This window comes from Cervus elaphus, chromosome 24, assembly GCF_910594005.1.
Source record: "Cervus elaphus chromosome 24, mCerEla1.1, whole genome shotgun sequence".
NCBI classification, from domain to species: Eukaryota; Metazoa; Chordata; class Mammalia; order Artiodactyla; family Cervidae; genus Cervus; species Cervus elaphus.
Window position 1 is genome coordinate 27,352,480 of NC_057838.1, and position 23,908 is coordinate 27,376,387.

General features: G+C 46.1%; 1 protein-coding gene and 1 long non-coding RNA gene across 3 annotated transcripts in view; one reads left to right on the forward strand and one right to left on the reverse strand.

Annotated features, from left to right (window-relative positions):
- GASK1A (golgi associated kinase 1A) overlaps positions 1-23,908 on the forward strand; it is a 154,859-nt gene that overhangs the window by 63,113 nt on the left and 67,838 nt on the right. The gene's annotated exons all lie outside the window — the stretch shown is intronic.
- Positions 3,359-14,325, reverse strand: LOC122683135. Its single transcript, XR_006337634.1, has 3 exons — positions 14,310-14,325; positions 11,424-11,428; positions 3,359-3,491 (listed from the first exon to the last, which is right to left on the reverse strand). It is a non-coding gene; the product is annotated as an uncharacterized LOC122683135 (long non-coding RNA).

The following is a 23,908-nucleotide window of genomic DNA, read 5'->3' on the forward strand; positions in this document are numbered from 1 at the left end:
GGTTCAGTCCCTGGTCAGGGAACTAAGACCCCACAGGCTGAGGCTCCGCCAAAAAAAGAAAAAGGTCAGAAACTGTGGGTCAAGTCCAAAGAGCTGAACTTTGTCCCTTAGTATTTTTTTGTATTTTGGGATTCGGGGTTTTTTGTTTGTGTGGTGTTTTTTTTTTGTCATACCATGTGACGTGTGGGATCTGTTTCCCTACCAGGGATTAAACCTGTGCTGCTGTTTGGGAGCTTGGAATCTTAATGACTGGATCAACAGGGAAGTCCCTATCTCTCAGTTTTTAATGGATGGCAGCCCCACCTTGCTTCTCAGCAGTAAAGAACCCACCTATAATGCAGGAGCTAAGGGTTCAATTCTTGGGTCAGGAAGATCCGTTGGAGAAGGAAATGCCAAGCCACTCCAGTTTTCTTGCCTGGAAAAATGCCATGGACAGCCCATGGGGTCACAAAAGAGTCAGACACCACTTAGCAACTATACAACCACCACCACCACCACTACTTTACATTCATTCTTTCCTTCATTTATTCGTTCATTCTTTCCTTCATTTATTCATTCATTCACTTACACCCACTCATCCAATCATTTCCTGCTTTCTTGGAACAGCCCCATCTATCCATTCAACAGATACTTACTGTGCACTTAAACCAGAAATTTTGCTACAATCCTAAATGAGGCAGACCTGGTCCCTGCCCTCTTGGAGTTTATGGCTTCCACCAAAGAAGCATATAATCACAGTTGTGTTAAGTGCTACAAAGAAAGGCAGAACAGGAAGGAGGGTGGGGAATCAGGGAGGTCGCATTGATCAGGAGGTCATTAGTGGAGGATGGCAAGACCAGGTAAATGTGTGCTGTGTGCAAGGATATAGGGGACATTCTTCTAAAGCAAGTGGCAGGGTCATCCCAAGAGGGCCAGTGTTGCAGAGTGTTCAGACCAGGAGTCTCCAGCTCAGTGTGTATCTGAGCTCTGACGCATCACCGCTGCACTGGACTCTTCTCATGCCAGCAGGTCCAGCCAGCCTTGTGTATGGGACTAGCCCACCAGGGCCACTGAACGGCGGCCTGCCTCAGGGTATTGGCCCAGGCGCTGCCCTCCCAACCCCCTGGAGTGGTTGGGACCCAGCGGTCCAGAGTGTGCACTGCAAGCCTGTGGCAAGCCTCAGCCTTACACAGTCTAGCCGCAGCTCCGGGGCAGGGTCGGGGTGGCATCACAATGGATTTGCAAGGCAGTCTGGGAGCCTTCGAGTACAGAATGAAGCAGGGCAAAGGCTAATAGAGTTTTGCCAAGAGAATGCACTGGTCATAGCAAACACCCTCTTCCAACAACACAAGAGAAGACTCTACACATGGACATCACTAGATGGTTAATACCAAAATCAGATTGATTATATTCTTTGCAGCTAAAGATGGAGAAGCTCTATACATAAGTCAGCAAAAAGAAGACTGGGAGGTGACTGTGGCTCAGATCATGTACTCCTTTGTGCCAAATTCAGACTTAAACTGAAGAAAGTAGGAAAAACCACCAACCATTCAGGTATGACCTAAATCAAATCCCTTATGATTATACAGTGGAAGTGACAAATAGACTCAAGCAATTAGATCTGACAGAGTGCCTGAAGAACTATGGACAGAGGTTCGTGATATTGTACAGGAGGCAGTGATCAAGACCATCCCCAAGAAAAAGAAATGCAAAAGGCAAAATGGTTGTCTGAGGAGGCCTTACAAATAGCTGAGAAGAGAAGCAAAAGGCAAAGGAGTAAAGGAAAGATATACCCATTTAAATGCAGAGTTCCAAAGCCTAGCAAGGAGAGATAGGAAAGCCTTCCTCAGTGATCAGTGCAAAGAAATAGAGGAAAACAATAGAGTGGGAAAGACTAGAGATCTCTTCAAGAAAATTAGAGATACCAAAGGAACATTTCATGCAGAGATGGGCTCAATAAAGGACAGAAATGGGATGGACCTAACAGAAGCAGAAGATATTAAGAAGAGGTGGCAAGAGTACACAGAAGAACTATACAAAAAAGATCTTCACGACCCAGATAACCACAATGATGTGATCACTCAGCCAAAGCCAGACATCCTGGAATGTGAAGTCAAGTGGGCCTTAGGAAGTATCACTATGAACAAAGCTAGTGGAGGTGATGGAATTCCAGTTGAGCTATTTCAAATCCTAAAAGATGATGCTGTGAAAGTGCTTCATTCAATATGCCAGCAAATTTGGAAAACTCAGCAGTGGCCACAGGACTGGAAAAGATCAGTTTTCATTCCAATACCAAAGAAAGGCAATGCCAAAGAATGCTTAAACTACTGCACAATTGCACTCAGTCTCACACACTAGTAAAGTAATGCTCAAAATTCTCCAAGCCAGGCTTCAGCAGTACATGAACTGTGAACTTCCAGATGTTCAAGCTGGATTTAGAAAAGGCAGAGGAACCAGAGATCAAGTTGCCAATATCCGCTGGATCATTGAAAAAGCAAGAGAGTTCCAGAAAAACATCTGCTTTATTGATTATGCCAAAGCCTTTGACTGTGTAGATCACAATAAACTGTGGAAAATTCTGAAAGAGATGGGAATACCAATCCACCTGACCTGCCTCCTGAGAAATATCTATGCAAGTCAGGAAGCAACAGTTAGAACTGGACATGAAACAACAGACTGGTTTCAAATGGGGAAAGGAGTACATCAAGGCTGTATATTGTCACCCTGCTTATTTAACTTATATGCAGAGTACATCATGAGAAATGCTGGGCTGGAAGAAGCACAAGCTGGAATCAAGATTGGCGGGAGAGATATCAATAGCCTCAGGTACACAGATGACACTACCCTTATGGCAGAACGTGAAGAGGAACTAAAAAGCCTCTTGATGAAAGTGAAAGAGGAGAGTGAAAAAGTTGGCTTAAAGCTCAGCATTCAGAAAACTAAGATCATGGCATCTGGTCCCATCACTTCATGGCAAATAGATGGGAAACAGTGCAAACAGTGTCAGATTTTATTTTGGGGGGCTCCAAAATCATTGCAGATGGTGACTGCAGCCATGAAATTAAAAGACACTTACTCCTTGGAAGAAAGTTATGACCAACCTAGATAGCATATTAAAAAGCAGAGACATTACTTTGCCAACAAAGGTCCGTCTGGTCAAGGCTATGGTTTTTCCAATGGTCATGTATGGATATGAGAGTTGGACTGTGAAGAAAGCTGAGCGCCGAAAAATTGATGCTTTTGAACTGTGGTGTTGGAGAAGACTCTTAAGAGTCCCTTGGACTGCAAGGAGATCCAACCAGTCCATCCTAAAGGAGATCAGTCCTGAATATTCATTGGAAGGACTGATGCTGAAGCTGAAACGCCAATACTTTGAACACCTGATGGGAAGAACTGACTCACTTGAAAAGACCCTGATCCTGGGAAAGACTGACGGTAGGAGGAGAAGGGGAGGACAGAGGATGAGATGGTTGAATGGCATCACAGATTTAATGGACATGTTTTTGAGTAGACTCCTGGAGTTAGTGATGGACAGGAGGCCTGGTGTGCTGCAGTCCATGGGGTCCTAAAGATTCGGACACGACTGAGCGACTGAACTGAACTGATGTGGGAGGATCAACGACCTGCAGAAGTGTCCTCCGGGCTCGCTAGAGGGACCTCGGGCCTGGGGGCCGGAAGGCCGGTGACACATTTCCGTTGCCATGCCCTGCGCCTAATGGCGTCTTTAGGTCGGCACTTGGGGGGTTCTCAGTCTGGAGGCACTCTATGACAGTAAATCTGGGAGCTTTTGTCTCTGTCCTGTTCATGGCCCTCTGCTGGTCATGCCTCTTGCCACCATGACTGCTTACATTTTTACCATTTAAGATTTTTACCATTTTTAAGAATTTAGCATGAGCCAAGAATTAAGCAAAATGCTTAACATTTGTTATGCAGTCTAATTCCCATAACCCACGTCATGGATCTCTAGGACCACCTTCACATTCAGAGAATTGCCTAGAAGAACCCAGAGGACTTGGCCTATAGTTTTACTCATAACTGAAATTTTTTACAGTGGTGTATTAAAGATACATAGCCAAATCATCAGGGGGAAAGACACCCATGGAGTCTGCAAGAATCTGTGTACAAGCTTCCAAATGCTTTCCTGAGAGAAAGGTTTACAAGAGAAATTAGAAAATACCTTGAGATGAATGAAAATGAAAACCAAAGGTTATGGCATATAGTGAAATTAGTACTCAGATGAAAGATTACAGATGTGATTAGATTAGGGCAATTATAGATAATTTTAGCGATTCCCTGGTAGCTCAGCTGGTTAAGGATCCACCTGCAGTGAAGGAGACCCCGATTCGATTCCTGGGTTGGGAAGATTCCCCTGGAGAAGGGATAGGCTTCCCACTCCAGTATTCTTGGACTTCCCTGGTGGCTCAGCTGCTAAAGAATCCGCCTGCAATGCGGGAGACCTGGGTTCGCTCCCTGGGTTGGGGAGATCCCCTGGAGAAGGGAAAGGCTGCCCATTCCAGTATTCTGGCCTGGAGAATTCCATGGACTATATAGTCCATGAGGTCACAAAGAGTGATCAGGAATTTACAAGGTGATAATTCTAATGTGGTCTTGGCATGGCTTACATGTCAGAGGGTGGGAGATGGTCTTGGGTGTTATACATTATATAAGAGAGGAACTTCTTAGCTAACTAGGGATGAGCTGTAGCGTATAGTATGAGAAGATGTGGGGAGGATTGAGGAAAAGGTGAAGTGATTGTTCCAGAGACTGGGTGTAATGGTCTTATGGCTGTGGGAGGAGAGGAACAATCCTGGTTTGGAAGATAAAAACACCTTAGACTCTGGGAAGTCAGGAGCAGAGGCAGAGATCATTAATCTGTCTTAGCTTTTGTCTATAGGATATCTGGCCAGTTTAACCCAGGCTTTTGCCACTACCCTCAATTTGACTACTGGCCAGTAAATGATCTTAGTTTAAAAGTTTTCAGAATCCTCCCAACAGCCACTGACTCCAGAAAGGAACAGCCTCATCAAAAAACAGCAGAACAGAATTAACTTTCTAGATGTTGACATAATTACCTTTAGCTTCATACAGTTACTGTTGGAGTTGCTTGTACATTTTTCACAGATCACTGATTTTCCTAAATTCTCTAGCATGAATGATGATGGACAATTGTATTGCCCTGGATTTCTCACTGGCCAGTTTAGCTGAGGTATGTGCCATTGCCAGTTTCTCTTTCCCCACATGGATTAATGACACATTTAGTCCTGGATGTGGAGCCTCACCATGGTCTTTCCTACAGTGAGCCTGGTTATACTACTGTGGGTCACAATCATGGTCACTCTTGTCCAATGCTGCCTAAGACAAATGTAATATATTTGGCCCAATCCTCTTTCACTACAATAAATTAGAGTATTTGGTGACCTTCGTGGTGACCTACTTCTGAGAATTCTTTATGTGTTAGAAGTTAGGAGTTAGGAACTGCCCTGGTAGTCCAGTGGGTAAGTATCCATGCTTACAATGCAGGGGGCATGGTTTTGATCCCTGGTCAGGGAACTAAAATTGCACATGTTGCATGGCAAAAGGTTAGGAGGTAAAGCTGTAGAATTGGCTCTACCATGGTGCTCTGGCAGTTTCACTCGTATCTATTGGCTTGGCCAATATATAGGACATGCAGGCAAAGCCTTGAACTGTAGCTAATCTGAGTCTTGGCAGATCACCTTGTGACCCTTCCAGATCATAAGAGGATCTTTACAAGCTTCTCAGGCCATCTCCCACTTCTGTCCCTGCCCCTGTGGGAGGCTGTTATGAGACAGTTTCTCATTGCCTCCGAGATTCTGATAAGTAAGGAGACTTCTCCCACTCTTCTCTGGTTTGACTGTAGACTATAACACTGTTAACTAATTTCTAGTAGTCATGTACAGTTGTGAGAGTTAAAAGAAGGCAGAGTGCTGAAGAATTGATGCATTTGAACTGTGGTGCTGGAGAAGACTCTTGAGAGTCCCTTGGACTGCAAGGAGATCAAGCCAGTCAATCCTAAAGGAAATCAACCCTGACAACTCATTGGAAGGACTGATGCTGAAGCTCCAATACTTTGGCCACCTGATGTGAACAGCTGATTCACTTGAAAAGACCCTGATGCTGGGAAGGACTGAAGGCAGAGGGAGAAGAGGGTGACAGAGGATGAGATGGTTGAATGGCATCAGTGGACATGAACTTGGGCAAACTCCGGGAGATGGTCGGGGACAGGGAGGCCTGGAACGCTGCAGTCCATGGGGTTGCGAAGAGTCAGACATAACTTAGTGACTGAACAACACCAACATGACACTGTTTAGCTGCAGTCTAAAATTGACCCCTCAGCAAGGTGTATCCCACAACCCATGTTGCAGTCATCCAGCCCCCTTTTGCTTCCGTGTCATTGTTTTTGGTGTGTGGGACAAGGACCTGGGGGATTGGGATGTTTGCCTACTCTTCCTTTTGCTGTTTTTGTAATTAATACATTATATGAATCTCAAAATGACATTGTATCTTTACTGGCCAAATCAATTAGGACTCAGCCTTGACCTTGTCTGCTGCCATGTGTTTGACAGAAGAATAATAGAGAGAGTAAAAATATGGGATTAAAGGTGATAGACTCTTCCTTGCTTCTTTAGTTTTCTAAAAAAAATATGAACCCAACACCCATCATAGCCATAAGTACCTCTTTTCAGGTGGACCCTAACTTGGTAATCAGGTATTTGAGGGCTCCTTATTCTGAGCTACAACTCCCACAGTTGTTTTCTCACCAGTTCAGTTTTCTCCAACTGGTCCTGAGGAAAATCATGGGATGAACATACAACAAATTAAATTGTTGTATGCTCACCCTTCATAATGATCTTCCCCAAGTTAAGAGTCTTTGCTTCCTTCTCAGTACCCGCAGACTATCAGCTATTGTCCTTTTATGAGTTTACTCATTACTTAGTAACTTCTAAGTTATTCTCTTAGAAACCAACCAACCAACCAATAACCCTGGGAGTTCATTTGAGGGCTTCTTTGTAACTTTCCATAGGTATGGTATCTGTAAGCTCCAGTACCTGAGGTATGTGAATCCGAATTTGAATTCCTGTGAAGCAGACATCTTCTTCCTACTTTGTTCACCCTAGAGACTGAATATACAAATGGACAATGTCCAGACCATATAGAAAAATAGAACTCTGACTCTCAATCTGCAGCAGTCTGTCCAGAAAACCAACGCACTATTGGCAATAATCAATCCAAGGGGTCAAACCTACTATCTGTAGCAATCAGTCCAGGAAGCCAAAGTAACCCCTGTAGTAATCAGCCCTAAACAGTCAGAATCTGAGTAATGCCTCCCAACCAATCACATAAGATGCTTTGCTTCTAGTAAGCCCTTATACTTACAATCTTTAATGAGCACATACATGAAGCCTTCCTTTTTTCTTGCTATCAAACTTTCCACTTCTCTGACAAATGCAAGTATGGCAACTGATCTCTGAATAAATAGCCATTGCTTGTTCTCATCTCTGAGGTCTTCCTTTATTTCCACAACTTGGTTTAAAAGCTTAGCTTCCTAGCATACTCTGTGATGTTAGGTAAGTCGTTACCTCTTTTTGGGCCTTACTTCAACTGAAGGAAATGGCAACCCACTCCAGTATTCTTGCCTGGAGGAGAATCCCATGGACGGAGGAGCCTGGTGGGCTACAGTCCACAGGGTCACAAAGAGTCGGACACGACTGAGCGACTTCACTTCACTTCACTTCACTTCAACTGAAAAACTGGTTCAACACTTAATCATCCTTTTACGCAACAGACATTCTATGACACTTGAAGAAATTGGGTCCTAAGAAGTGCTAGATTTTGGGTAAATACTAGAAACACAAAGGTGAGCATATCCAGGACACAGTCGGATATGTGAACAGGTCTAATCAAGTGAAGTGTGGGCTATCTTGTATCAGCATCTAGCCTGCAAAGGTGCAACGAGGTGGAGAAGAGTGGTCAGTGGGAAGGAAAGGGTCAGGGAAGAATTCTACAGCGTCAGTGTCTCTGGGAGAGCTGGGCCCCTCTCCTCTCCTACTGCGCATGGCGGAGGACCACAGAGTCGCGGAGCCCTCCACCGTCCTCGAGAAGCTGGAATGGCCGGAGTGCTGCAAACTCCGCGGCTCGCACGCAGCGATCTGGCCACCACAGAATGTGGAGACCAGCATGTGGGGCTGGCCGGGGCGTGAGGCCGGCGTCTTTCCGGGTCCGCTCCCGGGCCGATGGCTGGTATGTCAGCCCCGAGCTGTTCTAGAGCCTTCCTCCCAGACACCCGGCCGCCTCCGGTCTGACCCGGCGAGCTCTTACTTCCCCGGAGGGCGGCCCGTGGCCCTGGGAAGTGGGGCCGTTTCGGCCCAGCGCTCAAGCTGCTGCCGGGACAGCCCACGTTGTCAAAGGTGAGCCGATGCCAGGAAGCTGGCTGTAGGCCCAGATGAGGGGCGGAAAGCAGGCAGTGCGGCGACGGGGAAATTGGGATACAGTCCTGAGTGGAGGGACCTGAGGAACCGGCAGGGGCAGAGTGGATCTGTCATCCCCCAGGTGCGGCTGCAGGGGAAGCAGATGCACAGGCCTGAGCCAGTGCTAGGGTAGAGGTGTCCACAGACCGCTGTGCGTGGGGATGAATGGCCAGAACTTCCACCACTGGTTTTACAGAGCTAGTTTTGTTTGAGGTGGGTCTTGAGATGAATGGGCTTCCCTGGTGGCTCAGATGGTAAATAATCTGCCTGCAGTGCAGGAGACCTGGGTTTGATCCCTAGGCTGGGAAGATCCCCTGGAGAAGGGAATGGCTGCCTGCCCACTCCAGTATTCTTGCCTGGAGAATCCCCATGGACTGAGGAGCCTGGAGGGCTACAGTCCATGGGGTCACAAAGAGCTGGACATGACTAAGCCACTAACACTTTCAACTTTCACTTAACACTTTGAGATAAACACGAGGAAGGATCTGGATCTTCAGGCAGGGTGGGGAGTGGGGTGCTGCAGGTCTAAGGGCACAGAGCTGGACAAGGAAAAAGTTTGGGTTCAGAACCAAATGGTGACAGGATAGGGCATGAGGGTGGTCATGCAGGAGATGATCCTTGGGAAGTCAGCTGGGTCCCTGAACAGTGACTGGAGTTGTCTGCATGGCAGAGGACTTGGACTTTTTTGGGTAGGCAAAGGTGAGCCAGCCGAAGTCTTTGAGGGTGTTAGGGAGTGTATCGGGTGGGAATGTGCAAGGAGTAGTCACAGTTGGACACTGCCCTTTCGAGTAGAGCCTCTCCAGCAGCCTGAGTGTCTGAGGTGTCCTTAGCTGCCTCTCTGGCTGCTGGAAGTGACTGGGCGGGAGGGCAGAGCAAGAGTCCCCCGCAGGGCAGCGGGACTGGCGGGAGTGAGGGTAGAAGGCAGCGTGCCGTGGCAGGGGAGAGCCAGAGAGTCAAGCGGCCTAAGCTGTGTCTCGGAACTCTGTAACCTGGGGGAGTTAATCTCTGAGCCTCAGGTTCTCTTCTATAAAACGGACCTGATACCCTCCTCACAGGCCGTGAGACATGCTCAAAGTAGTGTTTGTATAGTGCTGGGCACAGGCTCAGTCAGTGGTCGTTGCTCTTGTTATCAAGGGTTGGTGACCTCTGAAGGAGAAGGACACGTGGCAGAGAAGGATGGCACCCAGAGCTCATGAGGGAATGAAGAGAAAACTTGCAGAGACTCATGAAGAGGAGGAGAGACTGTTTGCCAATGTAAAAATGGAGAGACGTGAGAAGATTGGTGGCTGATCCCTTATATCTTTATAAGTAGGGGGCAAAAATCTGCTGAGAGTTTTCTTAGACATTCAGAATCCAGAAACTCAGTGGGCAATCCCCTCCAGTACCTCTTACTGCCTCGTCTACCCGGACTCCAGGCCCAGGTCCTGGGACTGTCCTATAGCATTTAAGCACATGTCGTTTCAGGGGTCAGTGACCCTTGAGGACACGGTCATCTACTTCTCTGAGAATGAATGGACCACCTGGCCTCTACTCAGAGGGCCCTGTACAGGGAGGTGATGCTGCAGAATTATCGGGCTGTGGCTTCCCTGGGTAAGAATCTTTCCCTTTGGACTCTGCCTCTACCCTTTGAAATTTCTTGGCTCCTTCTTCCTCAAAAGCTCAGTAGTCTTTGGTAACTAACCCTCAGCTGAGTGGCAACTCCAGGCTCCTGGACTCTTAATGACACAACCTTAGTGGTAGCTGCGAAGCAGGAAGTCCTGGCATCCATTTGGGTCTCTTATAGAACATCCCTACCCCCGGCTAAGAGCTTCTGACCTTCTAACCCATGTGCTGTGGGTACAACATGCGGAGAGACAATTCCTGGTGCCCCTCTGAGCCGTCAGTTCCCCGGCACCTCAGTCTGGGAGACGCAGCCCAATAGCAAGCATCCTTCTGCAGACATCTAAACTCGAGAGCTCTAGGGAGGGAGGGCACAAGAAAGCCCAGTTTCTCGATGAGTGAAGTCATCTCTTTGCTTACTCACGCTGTTGTTGAGCATCCCTTCCTCTCTGCTTCCTGACCTTTGTGAGCCTCCGGGCCCCTCTCACCTGAGTACCCCTGCCCCTTTCCCTGGACTTTCTTTTCTTGACCCCCCTCGTAACTTCCCTTCTTTCCCCTCCCACCCCTGAGGACAGGCCTGGGAGGAGGCCTGGGTTGCTGTATGTCACCCTGCTCACTTGCCTGTCCCGATTCCTTCCCAACGGGCAGCGTGTCCATTTCCCACACCGGCTCTGATTTTCCAGCTGGAGCCAGGGGGAATACCCTGGAGCTTGGCTCCTCAAGAAGGTCTGAATGGAGAGGGCCCGAGGGCCATCTTCCTAGGTGAGAGAGGACGCGTGCCGGTCATCTGAGCACATCCCTTGTCTTGATCTTTAAGTCGTCCTAGGTATGTGTTCTCTTAACCTATTGCTGTAGACACCGGTGGGATTCCTTGTTTTCCTCTGTGTTGCCACGGTTTTCCATCTTCTTGAGTCCTTGCTTTATTCATCCTGGCTCCTCTCGTGCCATCTGCATACATCTGCTTTGCTTTTCCCCATCTCCCCTGTTCTTTTCAGGACCACCGTTTATCTTCACTCCCTGACTACTTTTCTGTTTGCTTTCTGATCTGAGGTGGCCTTTTTTTTTTTTTTTTTTTTTAACTATCCTGGCCTGCTTATAATCTTCCAGCAGAAGATTCTGACTGCCCTTTGAGGGTATAATGGCCATTTTTATCATTAGAAATCAAGCAGTCTAAATAACCCTGAGCCAGATAGTTCCTGTTCCTCAGGGATTTCTGGCAGGAAAGCCTGGGCATTTGTCTAGGCCCAACACAGGGCTTCCCTGCTCCTAATTTCCTACTAAAAACTATGTCCTTTTATTGCCTCCCTGGGCCTGCTTCATCTTCTTCCCACAGAGGCTGTTCCATGGACACAGTGTAACTTGAGCTGTGCCCTCCAGTTTCCCATTCTCCCAGTTCCTTGCCATGTCTGGAAGTCTTTCCATGTTAGGATACCCTTGATTGCAAGTAACAGCCCAGTTCAAACTGGGTTAAATAATAAAGAGGAATTCATTGTTTTGTGTAATTGGGATGTCCATAGATTTTGATCAGAATTTCAGTCTCTGCTCTTCTGTCTCCTCATATGTTAGTTTGTCTGCAGTCTGGCTCCTCTCAGGGCTGAAAGGTGATTGGTGGTTGTAACCAGAACTGTGCTTCTTCACACCTGGGGGGAGGAACAGGCCAGGCCTTCCTTACGCTCTAGCCACTGTGAGTCACAGTCCACGTGTTGCTCTACTGCACCATCTTAAGTCTTATGCCAGCTCTAATTTGGTCCCATAGCCAGGGGAAAGCTGTGCATGATTGACTTGGCCTGCATTGCTGGTCCCTGAACGGATCTCTCATGTAGTGAGTCAGATGGGAGAGCTTGCTTGGCTTATCTCAGTGGGGGCCTATGCTAGAAGCTGGAGTTGGGATTACTCCCACCCAAAGGGCCTGGCTACTCCCTAGTCGGGGAGGGGGAGGAGAATGGATGTAGGGAGGGAACCGCAGGGTCCTCTAGATTCTCTCAAGATCTCAGTACCTGCTCTCGCCACCACTCAAGGGAATTTCCCATCTCTGCTTTAGACAGAAAGCTAACTGCTAGTTTATTCCTTGAGCAAAACCCAAACTCCCTGACCTGCAGCGGGCCTTCTTAGAGCTCATGTCCCTACTCAATTTCCCTTGGAAATTGTAGAATTGATCTACAGTTCTATAGGCTTGGATGGGAGTTACAAAGAGAAAGAGCGTAACTAATTCTGAAGAATTTATTAGAGTGGACCTTTGTAAATATGTGTTTTACATATTTTTATCATTAGAGTTTTATCCTTAGGTGTTTATCATTAGAGTTAGAAGTGACTTCTGGAAATGGCTTAGTGAGGCTATGAGGCCACTTTTATGGATGTCATAGAGAGACTCATTGTTGATCCTTATAAAAAGAGAAGGCTATGATGGATAGGAAGGAAGGGAAGTAAGAGATGGTGATTTCCCAACACAGCCTCAGGATCAGCTCTTTGAAATTCTACCCTATCAGGATACTTTTCTATATGAATTGGCTTTCAGCTCCTAGGGGCAGGTGCAGAGACTTTAGTCTTTTCTATTTCTTCTTGACATTTTAAAATGAGTGACAAGTTTTTGTATTTTGGTGAACTGCTGGAATCACAACTTCCTGAACCTCTCTCTCCTATCCTTTATATTCTTATTACTCTCAACTTTCAGGTCATCTGTGTTACCGGTCTTTCCCCCAACATTCCTTCTCCCCTCCTGCTTAGACACAGGGGTGGCACTTGCAAAAAATGGACATATTAATACTTCTTGATGACTTTAGTCACTCTGTCATGGGTACTGATGACATTTGCAACTCTGTTTTCTTCTTCCAGAGGGGGTGTTGAAGAGTGAGAAAGAACATTTTGTCCTGAAGGAAAACATTCACGAGCAGGCACAGGACCACATGGTGCTATTGATTGGACCCCAGTTCTGTGGCTCCCAGGAATTCTAGTTTGGAAAAACTTGTGAAGAGGAGAAAAGCATTGTAGGGAGCCTGACTACCCTAAATAGGGCAAGTGTGGAGAACACTGCATGTGACATCACAGCAGTGATTGTCAAAGATGAGATGATCTTAGTAGAAGAGCTTCAGAGGATGCCGATGTTAACACCCACCTTATACATAAGAAAAGCCTCAGTGAACAGGCATTCTATATACGTGAAGAATGTGGCAAGTATTTTGATCAAAAGGAAGACTTTGATCAACATCAGAGAGTTCATAATGGAAAGAAGGTCTATGGATGTAAGGAATGTGGGAAGAATTCAGTTTTAGATTGCATTGCATTGTATATCAGAGGATTCACACTGGGATGAAACCAGGCCTATGTCAAGAATGTGCTAAAGCCTTCGGTTGAAGTCAAACCTGATTCAGCACTGGAGAATTCACACCAGAGAGAAACCCTTTGAATGGAAGGAATGTGACCCAGGGATAGAACCTGGGTCTCCCGCATTGTAGGCAGACACTTTACCGTCTGGGCCACCAGGGAAGTCCTAGTCAGAACACAAGCCATACACGTCAGGCATACGGCTTCTCCCTGGTGTGGAGAGAGGCCCCATACCTGTAAGGGATGTGGGGATAGTTTTACTGGAACCCAGTCCTTCTTCGACTCCAGAGAATTTATACTAGGGAGAAACTTTATGAATGTAAGGGCTTTGAGAAAGGCTTCATGTGGAACTCAGGTCTTGCTCGGCACCCAGGGGTTCACAATGGAGAGAAGCCTCATGAATGTATTGACTGGGGGAAAAGCTTTATTTGCAAGGCACATCTCACTTGTTATCAGAGAATCCATATTGGGGAAAGACCCTAGAAATGTAACAACTGTGGGAAGGCCTTCAGTTAGAATTCTGTTTTGATTATGCACCAGAGGTGCCGTGCTAGAGAGAAACCCTGTAACCTCAGACTTCTCACCTTCTTGAACAGTGGAGAATGCGTAATGGTGATATTTGTTTATAATTCTTATGCTACAGGAACCCCAACCACAAGATGAGATGATGGCCCGCAGTTTGCTGGGCTGCAACAACCAGTATTATCTCGCCCCTTCTGGGTGAATACCCTGTATTCTAGCAAGACTGGTCTCCCTGTTCAGCCTTATTCATACCAGGCAACATTTAGTTGAGGACCCGCTCTGTGTCAGGTACTGTGCTAACTGTTTTCCATACATTCCTTAATTTTTAAAAATCCTGCAATGTAGGTATTCTTATCCTCATTTTATAAATGAGAAATATGAGGTTGAAAGAGGTTATAATACTCACTCAAGTCCAGTCAGCTAGTAAACTTTAGAGGTGAGATTGGAACCAGGCCCAGTTGACTCTAGATCTGTTGTTCTTTGTGCACATTTCTACCCTTGCTTGTTTTTATTTCTCAAGTTTCCCTGGGCTAAAAGGTTCCCTTCCTCATCTAAGACCCAGCTCCTTCCATTGAACAGACCTCTCTTCCTCTTCTAATGTAGTCAGTACCACCCAAGTTAGTATTTAATTATGTGCTGTCTTATATTTTTCTAATCGTCTCATGCTTGTTAGTCCAGCTACAAATGGCTCTCTGGACCATGGCATTTCTTTATGTTTTTCAAATTTTGAAGCATATTTACTTCTGACTAGATATAACATGCTCATGATTAAAAAATTGAAATGGTTCAAATGTTCCTTGTCATTCCTGCCCCTCAGTCCTCTTCAGAGACAGTACATTATTTCTGTGCCTTTCTGGGTACACACAAAGTATTTATTAATACTGCTTTCTGTAAGAGTACCTCACTTAAAACTGTATTTGATATGATGATATAGCTGTTACATTGCCAACTCCAGGACCTTCTCTTCCTCAGAAGTTGTGATCCTCCTTGAGACCACTGAGGTGACCTAAGGAAAGCGGTGGAGATGGTCTGGGTCCTGCAGTCTTGGGAGACCTGATTGCCCTTGTGTTATGAGAGAGTACTCTGGGACTGGGAAAATGTGAATAAAGGGGAATGTTTTTTTCATATAATTTATATAGTTACAACCCCTCTCACTGCACTACTCTCCTAAATTCTCTCCTAGTCTATCCCCTTCTCATTGCCATAGTACCCACATCCTGAAGTCAGCTGTGGGGCCATCTAAAGGAGGGAGAAATGGTCACTCTCTGATGAGGGTTCACACTCTGTTGGGTATCCTCAGTCAGTCAGCAGTGGCAATATAATCAGGTATCTTGGCGTCAGGGTCACAAATGCCCTGCAGAGGTCCAGGATCAAAGACGAATGCTAGAAATGCTTAGATTCTCTGCAGGAAGTAAGGGGTCAGTGAAGGATTCCAGAATTAACTATACTTGAAATCGAGTCTATAAAGTAAGACAATATTTTAAAAAGGGGATACAGGCTGTTAAAATATTAACTGTGAAGAAATGCAGGATATTAATGAATGGCATGAACCATCTTAAAGGATCAGATAGCCAAAGGCCTAATTCAGAGGAGCAGAATGCTGGCCAACACAGATGAAACATTCATTCCAGATTCTCCACCTTTAGAGCCATTCTCCAAATTGCAGTTTGCCCCATTGCTATTTAGAATCCCACTTTTATAAACTCCCAACCAGTGAATATAATTGTTGAAGGAGCAAGGAAGAGAAGCCAGAGGTCTGCTTGGACGAAACTTCTGCTTTCTGAAAAGTACAAACATACTGATAACTCCAGAACTTGGCCTAACATCGTCTAGCTAGAGCACCTCTAATAAGCAATAAACATTTTGTTTTGCACTGCACAGAACCAGGAAACGGAAATGAACAAGTGTTTTGGGGAAGTTGTTTATTAAGCAGATATTACCAAGCAACCGCCTGTATGCACATCACCATGTCCGGTGCTGCCAAGGAATGAGAAGTCCGACCTGTGCCCTGCCTTCCTGGAATATTGACCTAGTGAGGATTAAAGGGACCAACTGAGAAAAATCAAGTGAATCAAATCATTAAAGGTTTCTAAGTGCTATGAAGGGAATGAACAAGATCAGAAAAGGGGGGCCTCTTTCTAAAGATGCTCACAGAAGGCCTGTCCTAAGAATAACATCAATTCCAAGACTTGAAGGATGAGAAAGAGACACTTATATCAAGAACAGGAAGAATGGATAGAGGGAACAGCTGTGCAGACTACCTGATGTGTGAAGAGTCTGGCATATTCAAGAAGACAAGATTTTAGCAAAATGATCAGGGCATGTGTGGCACCAGTTAGGATTATAGAGATCGATGGACCAGATCATTCGATTTCATCCTAAGTGAGAAGAGGTCACCGAAGGGTGTTCAGTGAGGAAATGACATGTTTGATTCTTATTATAAGAAGACAGTGAACTTCTGGCTACTAAGAGAAAATGGGGTATAGGGGGACCGAAGTGGAAGTAGAGAGCATGTTGGAGACTGCCAGCAGCCCAGGGTGGAGATGATGGTGGCCTGGAGAGGGTGGTGATAATGGAAATGAAGAGAAGGTGGATTGAAGATATATTTTGGAAAGAAAATCAGTGAACTGCTAATGGATTAGATGCAAGGATAATGGACAGGGAGGAGACAGGGGTAGCTTCCTGGCTTGAATAGCTGAGTTAGTGGTGCCATTTACTGGAATGAGAATAGGTCCGGGGATGGAAAAATCTAAAACTCTATTTAATATTAACATTTGCACTATGTGTGAGATGTGTAATTAAAAATTTCAAGTAGATGGTTTTATATATGGACTGAAGCTCTGGATGGTCATACCTCGGATCAGTTTAGTCGCTCAGTCATGTCCGACTCTGCGACCCCATGGACTGCAGCACACCAGGCCTCCCTGTCCATCACCAACTCCTGGAGTGTACTCAAACTCATGTCCATTGAGTCGGTGATGCCATCCAACCATTTCATCCTCTGTCGTCACCTTCTCCTCCCACCTTCAATCTTTCCCAGCAACAGGGTCTTTTCAAATGAATCAATTCTTCGCATCAGCTGCCCAGAGTATTGGAGTTTCAGCTTCAGCATCAGTCCTTCCAATGAATATTCAGGACTGATCTCCTTTAGGATGGACTGGTTGGATCTCCTTGCAGTGCAAGGGACTCTCAAGAGTCTTCTCCAACACCACAGTTCAAAAGCACCAATTCTTCGGTGCTCAGCTTTCTTCATAGTCCAACTCTCACATCCATACATAAACTTTGGAAAGACCAAAGCTTTGACTAGACGGACCTTTGTTGACAAAGTAATGTCTCTGCTTTTTAATATGCTGTCTAGGTTGGTCATAGCTTTTCTTCCAAGGAGTAAGCGTCTTTTTATTTCATGGCTGCAGTCACCATCTGCAGTGATTTTGGAGCCCCCCCAAATAAGGTCTGTCACTGTTTCCACTGTTTCCCCATGTATTTGCCATGAAGTGATGGTCATACCTGGAGCTGTGCATTTGGGAGTGGTCAAAGAAACAAGGTATTTAAAGCTGTGGGGAGAAACGAATGCAATCTCCTAGAGCTGCACTATTTAACACTGTAGCCACTAGCTACACATAGGTATTAAAGTAAAAATTCAGGGCCTTAGGTACAACAGCCAGATTCCCAGCACACAGGATTATCTGTGGCAGTTGGCTGCCTTATTAGATGGTGTAGGTGTAGAACATTTTCCTTGTTGCAGAAAGGTCTGTTGGACGGTACTGCCCCCAGAGAGAGTACAGCAAAATATGAGGACCCAGGATGAAGTCCTAAGGGATAAGACTCAATATTTAGGGAACTGGATGGGTGGAAGCACCAGGAATAAATGCTAAGAGAGCAATCAGGGACTTCCCTGACTGTCCAGTGGCTAAGACTCTGCGCTACCAATGCAGGGGGCCCAGGTTCAATCCCTGGCCAGGGCACTAGATCCCACATGCTGCAACTAAGAATTTGCATGCTACAATGAACCTGGCACCTCCAAATAAATAAGTATGTAAAAGAAAAGAGCAGTTAGTGAGCAATTGGCAACATTATCTGTGGATACTTTATGCCAGCAGCAGCTGTAATAAGGTTGACTTTCCAACTAGGACTACAGAGATTGTTAAAATCCTAAATATTCAAAACCTCCCAGAGTGAAGTTGATACATATTGTTAGATGAGGTCAGTACCTTAAATTGGAGGAGAGAGAGAATGAATAGGAATAAGAACCCATGGAAATGGAACAGTTTGGACTTCCAGAAGAGCATCATGGAAGTTGATGAACCCTAGAAACTCAAAGATGGAAATGTACGTAGGCAGAGCGATGGAATGACAAGACAAATTTTCGAAGCGTCACAATGAGAGAATGAGCAAAACATGGCAAAAGATAAGTGTTCCAAGAGGATTAAGAAATAGCACGTGGAGATAGATGACCCCTACCAAGAGAATTCCTAACTGGCCTTTTCCTTACCCGAGGTCCAGAGACAAGCTCTTGGAAACCCTGAGCCGATATTAAAGTTTCCACAGTCTGCAATGAAGGATTTGTAACATGGAAGATCCTTCAATTTGTAGTGACACTGCACACATCTCAAAGTCAGAAGTGGGATAAAATTAATACAGTTGTCCCTTGGTATCCACGGGGGATTAATTCCAGGACACCTCCCACAGAGTGACCCAAAAATCCACATATGTTCAAGTCTCTTATGTAAAATGTCATGGGGGACTTCCCTGGTCGTCCAGTGATTAGGAGTCCCACTGCAGGGGGCACAGGTTTGATCCCTAGTCAGGAAACTAAGGTCCCACAAGCTAAGTGGCACGGCTTGATAAAGTAAAGGAAAATACCATGGTTTTGCAAATAATCTATGCACATCCTCCTATACTGAGTATGATGTAAGTGCTTTGTAAATAGTTGTAAATACCATGTAAATGCTATGTAAATACTTGCTGGGTGCACTGCAAACTCAAATTTTGTTTGGGGAAAGTTGTAAATTTTTTTTTTTTAATATTTTTTGATCCACCATTGCTTGAATCCACAGATATAAGACTGTACTCAGTTCTTAAATTTTGGAGAAATAGAAAGGGTTTACCTTTAAAAATTGATGATAATTTCTAATAAATTGCAATTAGCAAATATTAAGAACAGTCACTGATTATGGTACAATTTTGTCTTCAAAAATTTCAAAACTAGGACTGGAGAGTGAGGAAACGGAAAAGTAGTGAATAGATTTTTTTTTTTCACATAGTGAAAATTAGCTGGCCTGCCAGGAGTCTCTTGGCAGAATGAATAATTAAATTCCTCCAGTTTTGCCACTCGGAGCTAGTTACAAAGATGCCTGTGTGAGAAGCTGCTCAGTTGCGAATGTGCATGTGTTCTCAGTCGTGTCCGACTTCCTTGCAACCCTGTGGACTGTGGCCCTCCAGGCTCCTCTGTCCGTGGAATTTTCCAGGCAGGAATACTGGAGTGAGCTGCCTATTCCTGCTCCAGGCGATCTTCCCGACTCAGGGATCGAACCCCCGTCTCTCGTGGCTCCTGCATTCGGAGATGGGTTCTTTACCACTGAGCCAACCGGGAAGCCCAAGTGTAAATCAGTATCTGCAATCCTGAGCACGTCTGGTGGCTCCTCAGCCAGGGTTCTGTAAGAGTCACCTTTTATTCGGTTCCCAGCATCCATTCCCCTTTTCTCTGGGAACAGTAACCCAAATGTTTTGGGGGAAAGCACCCTTTCTTATCCACTCGGCTCAGCTCTGTCTCCACCTTCAGCTTCATGAGTGGATCCTGTTTAGCTTAAGTCCATCAACCTGCCTATCCCCTTGGCTACAGAGCCAGTGAGATCTGAGGAGATATTTACTGGGTTTTCTGAAAGAGAGAGGCTTTTCTTTTTGAGAACAACCACTGGAGATGTTCTCTATCCTCCTTTGTAGGATATGTAGGAAGAAGGTACGAGGCCTGGAATTGTATCCACAGTTTTTCTATTGGGGTGGGGGAAGTCTGGGCTTCCTGGGTCCAGCATATGGATCATGAGGATGAGGCTAATACTAAGAATACAGTGGTGAAATAGACCCTGGGTCCCTGGGGAATTCAGTTGAGCCACTAGCCCAAGCTTACCTGACATAACCTACCTCTCAACTTATTAGTCACGTGAGCCCATAAACATCTTTTGTTACACTACATAGATTTGGGTTTTCTGTCATTTGAAAATTAATCATACTGATCCTGGCTTCTATTTGAAAGCACTGTTTTCTTGGACAGCACCTTAATATCACATTTTCTCTTAGTTGTCACACAAGCTCCTCATTTGTATTCCGTCTCAGTTGCTTGGAGGTTAAGTGTCAAAATAGGTGCCTTTCACACTGTAACCTTAATTTCATGAATCCCACGGGACTGATGTTTGTCATATCATAACATACCTTCCAAATTTGATGAAAATCAGCTCTCAATTCCAGATTCTCCAATGGTAACTTCCTCTCTCTTTGAGGTAACTTCGTCTCCCCTACCCTACCTGTGTGAATATGGGGCTTCCCATGTCACCTGTGTTTTAAAGTCAGATCATGTCGACTGCCTAGGTGTTTTTCCTGTCTTCTAGAGACTTTGTTTTGTTTATTTATTTTTATGTATTTATTTTGTCTGCACTGGGTCTTCATTGCAGCTCTTGGGCTCAGTAGTTGCGGTATGTGGGATATCGGTTCCCTGACCTGGGATCGAACCCGGGCCCCCTGCTTTGGGAGCACAGAGTCTTATCCACTGGACCACCAGGGAAGTCCTTAGAGACTTTATTTTATTGGACACCGTTCCAACACCAGTTGGAACCAGCTATTGGAACCGTGTGTCCGATAGCTCCCCTCGGAGTAGCAACTGATTTCTCCACCTATCAAACTTCTGAACTGAAAAACTACGGTTTCCATTCTGTATACAGAGGACATTTTGGAGGATACCATGTCCTGGCCTGTATCAAGAGGGCTGCACTGAAATGTGGGGTGCTGTATCTTGAAATTAATATTTTCTCCACAGATCTGGCCAGAAGTTGGATTAACAGATCTTCTGCTAGCTCTGGTTTTAGACTTTAAACTCCATCCTGTTCTTTCTAGTGGTTGTGACCAGTATCCCAGCTCTGGAAAAGCTGAAGCAGGCACAGTGTTCTCCAGGCCCTCTCCAGCATTTATAGCTAGTAGACATGGGGTCACAAAGAGTCAGACACGACTGAGTGACTGAACTGAACTGAGACAGTCTAAGGATGGCCATTGTGACTGGTGAGATATGACATCTCTTGCTGTCTATCTCTCATGTTTTTTAAAAATACATTTATTTAGTGGAGTTTTTATGTATTTATTTAGTCACTTGACTCCTTTCGGCAGTGCTGGGTGTTCTTTGCTGCCCGGGTTTCTCTCGAGTAGCGGCAAGCTGGGGCTCCTCTGTGCTTGCGGTGGGCAGGCTTTCCTCGTGGCGGCCTCCCTTGTTGCCTGCAGCTGCTGTAGAGTGCGGGACGGGACTAGTCGTGGGTCTAAGGTTTGTTGATCCCCGGCATATGGCATCTCCCTGTATGAGGAATCGATAGTTTCCCCTGCGTGGCAGGTGGACTGTCTAGCAGTCAGCCACCCAGTAAGCCCTCAGTGGTATTTTGATGGGCATTTCCCTGATGATTCCCGTGTTGTTATATTTCACTAAGCCCTGTGAGTCAGTTTACCTGTTGCAGTGGGCTTCAGGGAAGTCTGCGGCTTCTGAGTTCCGTTTCGGTTACCCACCCCGAGAGATGCCTTGAGGGCAGGTGTCATCGTCAGAACGTTCAGCACCTCCGCACCGGATCTCAGGTTGCAGTTTCTGAGAATGTCCACAAGTCGGCAGCACTTTGCCTGCCCACCTCGGCTTGCTCAGGCAACCAGAGCCTTAGAGAAAGGTGATTAGAGTGCGGTGTGCCGGCGCAAAGCCCCACAGACTTGTGTCCCTTGGCCTGTCTCGTGTTTGTATATTTCAGTAAACCCTGTGAGTCAGTTTACCTGTTGCAGTGGGCTTCTGGCATGTCTGCCGTTTCCGAATCCTGTGTTGGTTACCCACCTCTGGTGATGTCTTGAGGGCAGGTGACATTGCTGCTGCTGCTGCTAAGTCGCTTCAGTCGTGTCCGACTCTGTGCGACCCCATAGACGGCCCCCGTCCCTGGGATTCTCCAGGCAAGAACACTGGAGTGGGTTGCCATTTCCTTCTCCAATGCACGAAAGTGAAAAGTGAAAGTGAAGTCGCTCAGTCGTGTCCGACTCCTAGCGACCTCATGGACTGCAGCCTACCAGGCTCTTCTGTCCATGGGATTCTCCAGGCAAGAGTGCTGGAGTGGGGTGCCATTGCCTTCTCCGGCAGGTGACATTGACAGCCCCTAAAAACGCCTTGTGAATGTGCAAGTGCCCTTCAGCCCTGTGTCCCAGGTTGCAGTTCTGAAAATTGTCCACAAGGCGGCAGCATTGCCAGCCCACCTCGGCTTGCTCAGACAACCAGAGCCTTAGTGAAAGGCCGGTTTGTAGGTTGTGAGTTCGAATGCAATGTGCCAGCCCAAAGACACACGGACTTGTCTCTCCTGGCCTCTCTGCCCGTCCCCTTCACCCCGGAAGACGTATCCCAACCGCTGCAAAACCGCTGCGCTGAGGATGCTGCCGCTTGTAGGTGGGGCGACTCTAAGAATGGTGATGGGAAATGGGAGCCCTATTCTCAGGACACGTGGAGCAGGGATTATAAAGAGCTCTTGCAGCCTAGGGGGTTCGCCAGGTGTTGGGTGCACCTGGCATGGGTTTACTGCAGGCAGACCGTCCTGGATCTGCAGGTTGGGCTCCCAGTCCAAGGGGAAGAGACACTGCTGGTTCTCACTTGCCTGGGCAGCCTCTACTGGACCCCCGCAGGGTCCAGACTCAGCATCCAAGAGGGCTCAGGTTCCAGAAATGTGACACCAGCCAGGACGCGGAGGCCTCAGGGGAATATAGTAGGCATTTCTTTCTTTCTTTCCTTTGCTTACGTAACCATTTATTTTGTGGTGGCATCTAGATGGGTTGGTTTTTTTTTTTTTTTTTTAGTTGGAGGCTAATTACTTTACAGTATTGTAGTGGTTTTTTTAAACGTTGCTTTGGTTTGAGGTGAACAGCAACTTGATTTTTTTCTTCATGTGGAAGTGTGGATTCGTTGTCAGATTCTTCTTCCATTGGGAATATTCCAGAGCACCCAGCAGAGCTTCCTGTGAACATACTTGAATTTGCATATGTGAATCCAAATCACCTCTTTGTTCTCTCCCTTTAACCTTTCCCTTATTGTAGCAAAACGTTTCTTGTTTTACCTGGTAACCTCCACTGCGTGTATAACCAGTTTATATATGTCACTTTTCATATTCTCTGTCTACGAGTGGTATCCTCTCGTATTTGGTTGTCTCTCTGCATTAGATCAGGTAACGTGACCATGTCTAACTTCATCATGTTGGTGCAGATGTCATCAGGTCCAATGTTACTTCTCTTCCTAAGGCTGAGTGAGAGTCCATTGCCTCTGTAGAGCCAAATTCCTGTGTCTTTCCCGTGTCCAAGGACATCTGAGAGACTTCCACATTCTCTCCTGTGTCCACGGGGCTGCTTCGAACTTTGGGGTTCATGTGTGTTGGAATTAATGTTTTCTCTGGAGACGTGGGCAAAAGTTGGATTACCACAACTGCCTGCTCTGGTTTTATTTATTTGTTTATTTAATAAATTATATATTTTGGGGGCTGCACTGGGTCTTCATTGCTGCTGCACCTTGGCTTTCTAAAATTGTGGAGCACAAGCCTCTCGTTGCATTGGTTTCCCTTGTTGTGGAGCACTGGCTGGAAAGCTCAAGCTCAATAGCTGTGGCACACGGGCTGAAGCAAGAGGGATCTTCCTGGACCAGGGATTGAACCCGTGTCCTCTGCACTGGCAGACGGATTCTTCACCACTGGACCACCAGGGAAGTCTGGCTCTGGTTTTTTACTTTAAAGTTAACT